Here is a 12,925-nt window from a genome sequence, read left to right on the forward strand (position 1 = left end):
TAAATGTTCAAGAAACAATCAGTGCATTCATGAACTACTTTTCGTTTGTTTTAAATATGTCGTAAAATCCTAAAAAACCTATTAGTTTTTAATAAAGAATTAGAAGTATTGTTAGATAAAAATAAAATAAGGTGATTGAGAATTGCACTCTCAATATCAGTAGGCATATCCCTGGGGTTGATCAACAAACATAATTTATCCCCTATTATGGATAAACACTGAACTCTTGACTGCAAAGTCAGTGGTTCAAATCCATCAGTCACTCTTCAGACGTCCTATATATGGTCACTATGAGTTGGAACTGACTAGAAGACACATAACAACAAGAGCAGGTAAGAGTCGGAATCAACTTGAGAGCACAAAATAATGGTAGCAACATGTTTGATACATGGAAGACTGACAGCTAATGTGGGAAAAAAAATGTCACTTCTCATTATGAGAAGAAAGAATCATGGAGTTGTCCAAACTAATTAATAGTACAATTGCCCTACGGTATTCTAAGGTTATTTTGACATGATGTCATTTCAAAACTTCTTTAAGGTTCTTTAAATACCATTTGAAACCTCTCCAAAGGAAACAGCTTTGGAAAGGGTCCAAAATGAGCCCATATTTGATTTCCATCTAGACTCAAAGGTAGTGTTGTTGGTGTTGTTATGTGCCATGGAGTCAGTTCTGACACATAGTGAGCCTGTATAAGGTTTCCAAGGCTGTAAATCTTTTCGGGAACAGAAAGCCTCATTTATCTCCCATGGAACAGCTAGTAGTTTTGAACTGCTGACCGTTAGATTAGCAGCCTGATTTGTAACCACTACACTACCAGAGCTCCTTAAAGGTAGTATAAAATAACAATAAACTTGAAAAAGGTAAGGTGTATATAATCAGAGCAATGCATTTATTGCTGCATTTTTTGGTCAACTATCTCCAGGAACAATTTTATTTTTGGTAATTTCACGTTATAGTAGAAAAGTCCTTTAATACAAGACTGTACACTTATTTTGTTGAGAAACTTTCTTCACTCTAATATCATGTATTTACTTCTATCCTTTAAAGGAGAAGGCAAGTCAGGACTGAAGACTAAATAATCCACTGACCCAAGTACATTAATTTGTTCCTCGAGTTAGACTCAGAAGAAGTTTCCAAGCAAAAAGACCAAGACTTCAATGGTCCTGATTAAACTTATGACTTTCTCCTTTTAATGTTATGACTAAGGCACAATCACCACTTCCTAGACTTGAATACCACTGGGGAATACACATTTGTAGAGTTAGCTCATAATTTTAGAATAAATGTGTATTGTTGTGCGAAAGACAAAATGTACAAGGAAATGAAGGAGATGGTTTTATCTAGGCTATTTAAACAGGAAGGAAGCAGTGTTCTTTATTGAGAAAGGAAAGGGGACTGGGGCTTTATTGAGGCAAATAGTCAAGGGATTGATGTGGGAGTCTAAAGGAAGTGATGTAGAAAAATGGAGAATGGTCATATTCAAAATACATGAGGAAAGAGTTGTCCTTTGTGAGTATCCCAAAGCAGAAGTCTTGGGTTATTTATTAAGTGTGCTGTTTTCAGATACCATATGGCTCAGGTAAAGTGTGACTTTGTCAGTTGCTTCTGCCTTCAAATAGAATTCTCTGTACAGTGTTTCAATTCCTTTACTTTCCTCTGTTGTCTTGTCATCATTGTTTCTTTAATATCCAACCTCAATTCTCATTTGGTTTTTCTCAGTATGGTCTGCCTGTACAGGTGAGGTGTCGCTGACTAAATTATTTTCCTTTTGTTTATTTAAACTAAGTGATTTTTAGTTCTGAACCTTTAATCTCTTCTATTAATAACTTTAATGACTTTCCTCATATATAGGGAACCATTCTTTAGTACTTAACTAACTTGATGGTCTTTCACCTCAATGTTCAAGACCAACATATATCACTGAGCTTTGCTTGTTCATTTACACAGTGAAGGATAATTTTCCCAACTCTAGGTAAATACTGGCTGGATCTCTTTGTCACTAAATCTGACCTGCATTGAAAAGACCCACTATAAGACCCAGAGGTTCCACAAATATAAGATCCAGAAGTCTACATCCAAAAAGCATTAGTCATTGAAAATCCTATAGCGCATAGTTAAAATCTGACACACGTGGAATCATCAAGACTTGGAATTAAATCAATGGAAACATATAAAAGAAAATGGAACATTGAACTTTTTTCCAGTTTGACCAAAGATAGATCAGGAGAAGATGAACCGGAAGGAAAAGGAAAGGATTAGGTGATCTATCTTGAGCAATAACTGTTAACAGGAAAGAGGTTATTATTAAGTATTAGGACAGGCTATCAAGGATGGTTATAAATGTGAAAAAAATTTGGAGGCTATGGAATCCATCATGCTGAGCAAGTATAAGACGTACTAATATTTCTTTAATAAAATATATGCAGGAAGGAACATATTTGTTATATAGAACCTGATCCATAATACAGAAGTTTTTTATTTCATTTCTCAGTGACATCATCTTGTATTCCAACTATATCGTTGTGTCCTTAGAATGCTTGATAGTAGAAAAAATTGAATTAGAAATAGAACTCTAGTTTTCGTTGTCTTCCTTTTCTTTATCTTCTAAAAAGATGTTAAGGCACTGTGGTAGCGTAGTGGTTAAGAATTGGGCTGCGAACCACAAGGTCAGCAGTTTGAAACTACCAGCTGTTTCACGGGAGAAAGATGAGGCTTTCTACTCCTGAAAAGATTTACAGCCTTGGAAACCCTGTACAGGGTCACTATGAGTCAGAACTGACTCCACGGCACATAACAACAACAACAACAACAAAAATATATGTAGAGTAAATTTAATATTACCCAGCTAAAGAAAGGGTTTTTTCTTTGAGTAAATGCTTATGATCATAACTATTGTTACAGGGTGGGACAACTTTACACTGATGTATTTATAAATATAGTGCTATCACAAAGTATTTGAAAATGGAAAACTGATAGTCTCTGAAAAACCCTCTGTTGGCAAAAGTTATTTCACATGTCCTACACACGTTTCTGAATTTTATGTTCTGCTGCAAATAAAATTCAGCTCTAAGGATGTACACATCTACATCCACAGCTAATTACACTCCTAAGGACTCTTCATTGTCTTCCATTTATGCATAATTAAATCCCTTTGCCCTTTATGTGCTCCTATAAGTTTTAACATAGAAATACAGGGAGAAGAGAAACACAATGAACACTACCTTCTCTACCCTAAACCTGCTGGGTTTAAAGAAAAATTCCTCACTTGTTCTAGTTGGCTATGCCAAGCATTTTGCAGTGAAAAACCCCTACAGTGTGTTCCAATGGGTTCCCATTTGGGGCTAGAGGATGTTACAGAGGGGCAATGACACTTACTAGGCCTGTTTGTGAGCCATTTTAAAAGGAATAAAGCATGCAGGAAAATGTTCAACGGATTTTATAGCAAAGCATCATGGTGCTGTTATCTGCTTCCTTGCGGGAAATGGTAATGTGTATTCATATAAACACAATGGGGTTGAACATCACCTCATTCTCATTGAGATGCCTCCCAGCACCCAGGCAACTCACACACAAAAGTCTATTTACTCCCTCCATAGCTCTCAGCAACCAAGACTCCCCAACCTTTACAGGCCCTGCTGCTGCCCAGCAGTGCAATGAGAAATTGAATCTTCTCTCTCAAGCTCTTCTATACAATCACCCACAACCCTAACCAACCTCCACTTTTACCATCAGCAAATGCAATCAGAAATTTGCTTAATTTTTACTCTTTTCTAGAGTATCTTACAGTCGTAAAGATGAGATAAAGATGGGCAACCTCTTCCGGTTTCTTCTCTCCCTAAAATACATAAGAGAAAGTCATTTTTTGTTGTTGGTTTAAAAATAAATATCAGAGAAAGATAAACAAATGTAAACAAAAGGCAAACCAAACCAAATAATACCAACAAACAAATAAACATTATGGTATAAGTATACTGGCCAAGGATATAAGGTTTCAGATGCCTTCTTTTGACGTTGTAGTGATTTATGGAGATACCAAAACAAACAAGCAAACAAAAACACTTGTATTTGTGCTAAATATTCCAGCATAGGTTTATGAAGGCAGGTGGCTATGGTGAATTGGTATCCAGATTATGCTTTTGATTATGTGGAGGCTAGTCCAGGCTTCCTCACTACAAAGTTAGCATGAACAACAAACAATAATTGAGTGTAGAGACAAATTTTGACCATGTTGACTACTTTGGGGGGGGGGAAAGGGGGGTTAAATATTGTCAATAAAATGAAAATAGCAATATTTGACCAAACTTTCAGAGAAAATAAAAAGAAAATATATCAATTGCAAAATATATCCTTTTATGTAAATGTCCAGTCGCACTCTAGCTACAATCCTGCAAATAAAAGGGACCAGGGATATTATTCTAATTTTCACGGCATCAAGACTAACGCTATGATCAATCAAGGAAGAATTTACAAACTAGGATGAACTCAAGTCTGAAGTAAATACCAAAATTCTGGTAATAGCTGGATTCTGTATCACACCTTATCAACCTCTAGACTTCCTTGACTGATTAGTGATTGTTTACATGTGTTAATGTGACGTTATCATATATACCATAAGCTATTGGAAGAAGAGACTGACAGTGTTTTCAATGTTAATTAATTAATTAATCATTTATTTACTGAGCAATTTCAATTTTCACTGGCATTGAACATATATTCTATAGATGAATAAGTGTCCTCTCAACTTCAAAAAATTCAGATATTATTAGATAGACAAATCTAGGAGGGTGAATAAAAAATTACCCATACTCTTACTATAGAATTTATTTTAATCAATATTTATTTCTTTATAAAGATAAATACATCATTTTTCAACCTAATCTCCCTTCTTTTCATTACACTTTGTTCATTTGTCACCAAACTTTTGTATTCCTTTATAAAGGAATATTTTAGGCTGAGCTGCAAGCCACAAATGTCCCACTGTTTTTTCTTCATTAGACGGGAATCTTTGACCTCAAAGGGCTGCTTTCAGGGGACCAAACAGGTATGGAGCAAGATCAGAATTATAGAGAGGATGATTTAACACCTCTAAAATAAGTTTTTGTAGAGTGTCAAAAGTATGGGCAGAGGTGTGTGGATGTGCATTGTCATGCAAAATCACAATGCCCTTGGATAACAGTCCTTCCTTTTTCTAAGTTGGTGATTGAGGATGCTTCCATTCCATACTCTGCCATCTACTCTCAGGCAACTCATCACGAAAATGTTCAAAAGTCAACCATCAGCTGGAAAATTGATGCTTATAGTATTCTGGTATTCTCAAGGGCCATTATTTGAATACTGTCAGAAAAAAAGTTTCAATAATTGAATAATTGACAGTGTTCCTTATAGTGAGATGCCACTGATGAGCTGAAATCTAAGCTTTGGATTAAACATAGAGGACTGCTATCCAACGGCCCTGTGAGATCTTGCATGACAGTGCATACCTGTATACCTCTGCCCACACTGTATTCGTCTTTTCTAAATCAGATTAATATAAATTCTACAGTGAGAGTGTGGATAATTTTTTACTTACCTTCATACAGAAATTGTTTTCCTTACAGCTGATAGTTGTTTTAATAGACCTCAATACAAGGCACTTACAGCCTACACCAGAAAGCAGAGGCTGGAAAGGAATTCAAGAAGAATTTATTGCAGAGTGGGTAACTAAGTTAAGTGTTTTTGCTATTGTTAAGTGCTGTCTAGTCAGTTCTTACTCATAGCAAACCTGTTCAGGGTTTTCAAGGAGTGGCTGGTGAGTTTGAACTGCCAGCCTTGTAGTTCAAACTGACCTGGCCATCCAAGTGCTTTATCCCACAGTGCCACACCCGGACATGTTAGGGAATGCTTATGAGTTTGACATGACAAAGAAAAGAAGAAAGCATACACTGATAAATGAGTTAAGAAATATCTTGGCATCCTTCAATGAACTACAGATATATTTTTTAATATGGTAGACATATGGGAAAAAGAAAAAGAAAGGTGAGAAATAAAAGTAAAAAGGTTTTGGACCTTTAAATGTTTAGGTCATATTTTTTATAAGATACTACTGAAGGACTGACTATATTTTTTTCTCCTTCTCTAAGATAGACTTTCTCCTAAGCTTTATCTCAACCCAGGACATTTTTAGAAAGAAATAGAATTTCAAAGGGAAAGACCTCAAAATTCTTGTTCTTCTTGCCCTTTTTAAAAGGTTAAATTGAATTTATTTTAACACCAAAGTAAGTCATGCAGGGGAAAAAAAAACACACAATCAAGATGATTTGAAAATTATGCAGTTGCTTTGTGTGGGGACAATGAAGGTGGTGAACTTGGGTAAGAGTATATGTATAAAAGCTCCAAATCTCTGGGGATGCCTGGTTAATCAATTCTTGCTCCTATGTTGGCACCCCAGAGCTTCTTTCTAATTACCAAACCAAGGGGATAACTTTTCCAAGTGGCCCAGTTTTATTCTTATATTCATTAAATTCATACTACCTGGGTCAATGATCCAATATAAACACATATCCATACCAGATAACCCATTACCTTGCTGAATGAAAATAATTAATACAAAACAAAATACCAAAATATTATAAAAACCCTTTTTTTATTCCAAAGAAAAATAACGAAGTAAATACCAGAAATCAGGGAGATCATTAAGTACCAAAGACTTTTAATGCTGAATACTTCAGCCTGGCCCAGTGGCTACATAGGGCACAGGGAGAGAGATGAATCATAGAATGATTCAAGGTAGAAGAGGTGACAACTGCATGAAACTAAAAAACAAACTGAAAACAAAAATAAGGGGTTCCACCAACTGTAGGAAAGGAGATGATAACAGAAGTTACAGGTCTTGATCTTTGCAATGGGAGTAGGATAAAGGGGGGAAAAAATTCTTCCTTGACAATTATAACTCCAATTCCTATAGGTCTTTGATTTCATTTGACTCTTCTTGCATAATATGAATAATCTCAAGTAGAGAATTTAGTTCAAAATGTCTCTGAGTTGGTAATCCATCTCACCTCCATCAATGACTAAAGTTAATTGCAAATCATCTGTGGAAAAAATACTACTTTTATTGAAGTAACAAATAATGTTACAAGGAAACTGAAGATTTCATAGTATAAAATAAACCAATAAATACATAAATAAATGCACAGAGTAAAAAAAATGTAGATAACAAAATATTATTATTAGACTCAGAATACAAATTCACTGTGTTGAACATTTTCAAAGAAAACAGAATGCTTGAAAATAAGAACAAAAAGAAAAATTATATAATCTACATAACCATATAGTGCTAACTAGATTTGAAATAAGCATAATTTTGAGAAAAGAAATGAGATGTTTGAAAATACAAAGTTAATAAATGCATTAATAAGATGGTTGTTACTGCTAAGTGCAAGCCAGTTGGTTCTGACTCATAACAGCTCTGTATAGGGTTTCTGGAGGAGTGCCAGGTGAGTTTGAACCACCAACATTTTGATTCAAACCGACCTTGAGTTTGATCCCACAGCACCACTCTAGCATTCCATTAATAAGATTAGACATCGCTAAAGGGAGGATTGGAAATATGGATTATAATATTGAAATTTTAAAAAAATGTCATTTTTTCTGTAATACACTTCAGTGAAAGATAAAAAATATGATAATCGTGGAGACTAGAGTAAGACAGGTGGAACATAAATGTAATCAGAAATTAAGAGAAGATAATAGAAAAAGAAACAGCCTAAATGGGAAGAAGGGATGTCGAAAAACACACCAGATTTGTTGAGAAACAGAAAGTCTTTGATCATGGAATCCCAATGAATCCTAAGTAGTAGAAATTCTGTTAGGATTTAGAGTAACAAGTTTACTTACCTTCAGATATTTTAAAAGTGTTATAAAGAGCCATTTAGACTTGAAATATCTACAGTTTTTAAACCTAAAATAACTTTTCTGTATTTAACTTGTCCTTCCAATGGTATAGGCGCGAACTTAAAACAACCAATAAAAAGCATTTGTGTGTTCAGAATGCACAAGCACATAAAGTTAGTTAACAAAGTTCAGAGGTCCATGGTGTTGCTGTTAGGTACCCAAGAATCAATTCCAAATGCTAATGACACTATGATAGCCTCAGAATCATTGCTGTGGGCTCACTTGGCAGCCACTGGGTCAGTCCATCTCATTGAGGGTCGTCCGTCCTTGTTTTTAATGACCACAAACTTTTCTAAGCAGAATATCTTTATTCAGAGACCATTGCCTCCTGATAACATCCAAAGTCAGTGAAATGACTTTTCAGGAGAAAGAGGAAAATGGACTCATTTAAATAGATGTCCTTCCACTCTTGGAAAGAATATATTTTCTGTGCCAGTGCTTGGTCTTTCCTTTCTACTTTGCATTGCTGGCAAAAAATGAAATGGCGTGATGCTGTGTTAAGAAATTTTACTAAGCTGGTCAAGGAAGACAGATATAGATCATCTCTAATCATTCATCATTATGTAAAATTGGCCAACAAATGAGCAAAGCTTGCTATACATAGTGTCTGAGTTCCAAACACACAAGGACTTGATCGTAGAAAGCAGGAGGGCATAAACTGTTTTTGCAGAGGATAAATCATTCTGAAAAAGCAAAATCTGGTGGGGGTAATCTATTTGTTATTCTGGGAAATCACAGCATTTTTTAGGTCATCATTTGCTATAGTGAAAAAACCCACCACTCCTCTATTGGTTTGTCATACTGTGGTGGCTTGTGTGTTGTGATGGTGAAAGAGATGCCCCTGGTACTTGAAATACCAGCAGGATCACCTGTGGTGGACAGGTTTCAGCTGAGCTTCCAGGCTAAGACAGAGTAGGAAGAAGGAGAGGTGTACTACTTCTGAATGTTTGGCCATTGAAAACCTTATAAACAGAAGTGAAACATTGTCAAATATGTTGAAGAAGAATATTAGAAGTACCATGGGCTCCCAGAAAAACAAACAAATCTGTGTTGAAATAAGTACAGCCAGAATGTTCCTTAGAAGCCAGGATGGCAAAACTGTGTTTCTCATATTTCAGACATATTATCATGAGGAACTAGTCCTTGGAGAAGGATATCATGCTTGGTAAAGTGGAGGGTCAGTGAAAAGAAGACCCTAAGGAAATGGATGAGATCCGTGGCAGCAGCAATGGGCTCAAGTGTGACAACAATTGTGAGGATGGCGCAGGACCAGACAGTGTTTCTTTCTGTTGTGAGTCCGACGCAACTTAATGACTCCTAACAATAGATAGAAAAACCTAGCTACCAATTTTCTTATCTTTTTTCATGTCTTCTTATTGTGGAAGCAAGGTAGGACTAGAATAATTATGAGGAATGTTTTGATTGATGATTTTATAGAGATGTCTTTATATACAGTATAATTATATATAATATTATATAAACATCGAACTTTAAAATAATGTAAAATCCATACTTTTTGAACTTCACCAGTACCGTTTTACTATAAACATGCCTAGTTTTCTGAAAAACATAAATCAAACATCCTTTCATGTGTTCTCACGTCTCTCTAAGTGCTGTCATCCATTATATCCTATCTTGAGTCTCTAATCAACAATGCCATCACACAATCCTTGATATTTTTCAGTCCACAGATTTATTTCTCTGAACTTTTAGAGTATGTATTTTCTGTACTTCTCATTTTATTTTTATGTCCTCCTTATTTTGAGTACATTTTGCATGTGAAATAGCTGTCAAATTCTTTGAGGACAGAAACTATTAATGTTTCTTTTGATAACCAACAGTCCCCATGAGTGAGCTTTATCTAAGTAAGTATTCAATGCATTTTGGTCTCATATTTGTACTAAAGTGGTCTATCAATTAATTTTACTTTATTTGTAGAATAAATGCATGATATAACTCTATGATTTAGTTTTATAAATGCCAGCTTTATCTCTAAGCACATCACTAAATTCTCACAAATCTAAAGGCTTACTTTAAAGGTGGTGCCAATCCACACAAGCATCAAAAATGAGATCAGTCTCTGTCCTTAAAAAATAGATAAGTAAAAAAAAAAAAAATAGACAAGTCAATTAAGCGGTAACATCAGTGGCAAACAGGTAGAGCCAAGAGACAATTTAAAGGAGAATTATTTTTTTTTAATTTAAGATTTAAAAACCAATTTTTTCTTGTTTCACATTTTACAAATATGAACTAGTGTTATCTGATATTGCCCATAATTAAAGTAAATTAGAGAGCAAAAGCAATTATTTGGTTCACCAAATGATTGATTACACCAGTTTGAAGTCACCAAGTACAGAATTAAAATTTCTCTGAAACTATCACAGTTGTATAATGCAGGAGAGGAAAGTTAGTGGTGTATGGACCAAGTGCTCTTTCAAATATGATAAACATATTATAAAAACCAAGTTCCACTAGTTTCCAGTTACTTGATTTTCCTACTCTGCCAGGCCCAACACCAGTTGCATAATCATTCTTATTTTTCAGGCCACTGTTGTAGCCTTGTGATGATCTTATTGAAGGCCTTCTTGTTTCTCACTGATACTCTACCAAATATGATGTCTTTCTCTAGGAACAGTTTCTTCCTGGATGTGTTGTAAATATGTGAGATGCACTCTTCAAGTCTTCCCTTCTAAGGAGCAATCTAGCTGTGTTTATCCCAAGATAGATTTGTTTTTTCTTCTGTCAGTCCATAGTGTATTTATTACTCCTCCCCAATACCATAATTCAAAGGTGTCCATTCTTCTTCCAGCTTCCTTGTTTATTGTTTAGCTTTTGCATATGTATTAAGACAATTGAAAATGCCATGCCTTGAGTCAGACAAAGCTTAGTTTTCCAAAGTGATAGCTTTGCTTTTAGCACTTTAAAGAGGTCTTTTGCAGCAGATTTGATCAATGCAAAACATCATTTTATTTCCTGACTGCTGCTTCCATGGGTGTTGATTATGGATCCAAGTAAAATAAAATCCTTGACAGCTTCAATATTTTCTCCAGTGTTCATGGTGTTGTTTACTGACACAGTTATGAAGATTCGAGCTTTACTTTACATTGAGGTAGAATCCATATTGAAAGTATAGACTTTGATCTTCATCAGTAAATGTTTCTAAGACCTCTTCACTTTTAGCAAGCAAGATTGTGTCCTCTGCACAGTGCAGGTTGTTAATAAGTCTTCCTTCAAAACTGATACTGTGCTCTTCTTCACATAATCTAGATTCTCAGATTATTTGCTAAGCAGATAGATTTTTTTTTGAATAAATATGGTGAAAGTCCACTACCCTGATGCACATGTTTATCGATTTTTAAGTCATGCAGTAGCACCTTGTTCAGTTCAAATGACTGTATATTAGTCTATGTACAACAGGCTCCCATGTAGACATTAAAAACAAAAACAAAAAACACTCTTATCAAGTAGATTCCAATTCAAAGTGACCCTATAGGTCAGAGCGGAACTGCTCCTTAGAGGTGCAGAGACTTTATAGAAGCAGACAGCCTCATGCTCTGGTTAATTAGAACAACCAACCTGGTTGTCAGTCCACAGCTTAGTCCTATGAGCCATCAGGGCTGCTTGAAGATGTTTGTTGTTAATAAATATCCAATCCTGTGCCAACCTCAAAATTGCTGTTTGAGCCCATTGTTGCTGCCACGATGTCAATCCATCTCATTAGGGACGTTCTTATTGGGCCTGACCCTCCACTTTTAAAAGCATGATGTCCTTCCCCAGAGATTGATCCCTCTTAACAACTTGTCCAAAACACAAGAGACACAGTTTTAAGAAACATTCTGACAACTTTTTACAAGACAGATTTGCTTATTCTTCTTTCAGTCCATGATACTTTCAATATTCTTCTCCAACATCATAATTTAAATGCTTCAATTATCCTAATGTATTCGTTATTCATTGTCCAACTTTCACATGCATGTGAAGTTACTGAAAATACCATGGACTGGTTCAGGTGCACCATAGTCCTTAAAGTCCTATCTTTGCTCTTTAACACTTTAAAGAAGTCTTTAGTAAGAGATATAACTCATGCAGTATGTCCTTTGATTTATTTACAACTGTTTCCAAGAGTACAGATTGTGTATCTGAGCAAAATGAAGTATTTAACCATTTCAATCTTTTCACCAAGTTTCATAATGTTATTTATTGGTCCACTGGTAAGGATTTTTGTTTTCTTTACATTGAGGTACAACCCATACTGAAGACTTCCAGCAAGTTAGCTTGTGCCATTTGCATATTGCATGTTGTTAATGAGCCTTCCTATAATCCTGATGCCACATTCTTCTTATCTAATCCAGCCTGCAGACTAAGTATGGTGAAAGGATATAACCCTGACTCACATCTTTCCTGATTTAAACCACTCACTATTCCCTTATCCTTTTCTAACCACTGCCTCTTTGTCTAAGTACAATTTTATCATGAGATAAATTATGTGTTCTGGCATATCCATTCTTTGCAATGTTATCCATAGTATGTTATGATTAACACAGTAGAATGTCTTTGCATAGCCAATAAAGTATGTTTCAATCTGAAATCACTCAAACATGCAATCAAGATGTATTGATCACAAGCTGATGAACTTGACCTATGCATACGAATGCAGTGACACAAAAGAGGCGATAAATCCTTACAGCAAGAAACATTCCCACTCCCTCCACACACGGAGTAGACAGAGAGGGGCAACTTGGACATTGGATACCCAAATGGGGAGGGAGGGACTACAAAGGCAAGAAGTAACTGGCTTACAAGCTTTCAAGAGGGAACTTAGAGCTAGGGGGCACGGAGGAAGACAGAATCACCAGTGAGTACTATCCAATCTGTCTAGGTGGAGTGAATGAAATGAAATACAGATGGGTTACATGCGATACTGTAGTGAATAATGGTTATCAAGATGGATTGTGAGTGTTGGAAATGCAAGGGTAGATGTTTTGTAGCA

At 35.5% G+C, this 12,925-nt stretch overlaps 1 pseudogene; it reads right to left on the reverse strand.

Annotated features, from left to right (window-relative positions):
- Window positions 1–10,819: 10,819 nt before the first annotated feature.
- Window positions 10,820–12,925, reverse strand: part of LOC102819443 — an 8,183-nt pseudogene continuing 6,077 nt past the window's right edge.

This window comes from Chrysochloris asiatica, unplaced genomic scaffold (assembly GCF_000296735.1).
Source record: "Chrysochloris asiatica unplaced genomic scaffold, ChrAsi1.0 scaffold00015, whole genome shotgun sequence".
Lineage (NCBI taxonomy): Eukaryota > Metazoa > Chordata > Mammalia > Afrosoricida > Chrysochloridae > Chrysochloris > Chrysochloris asiatica.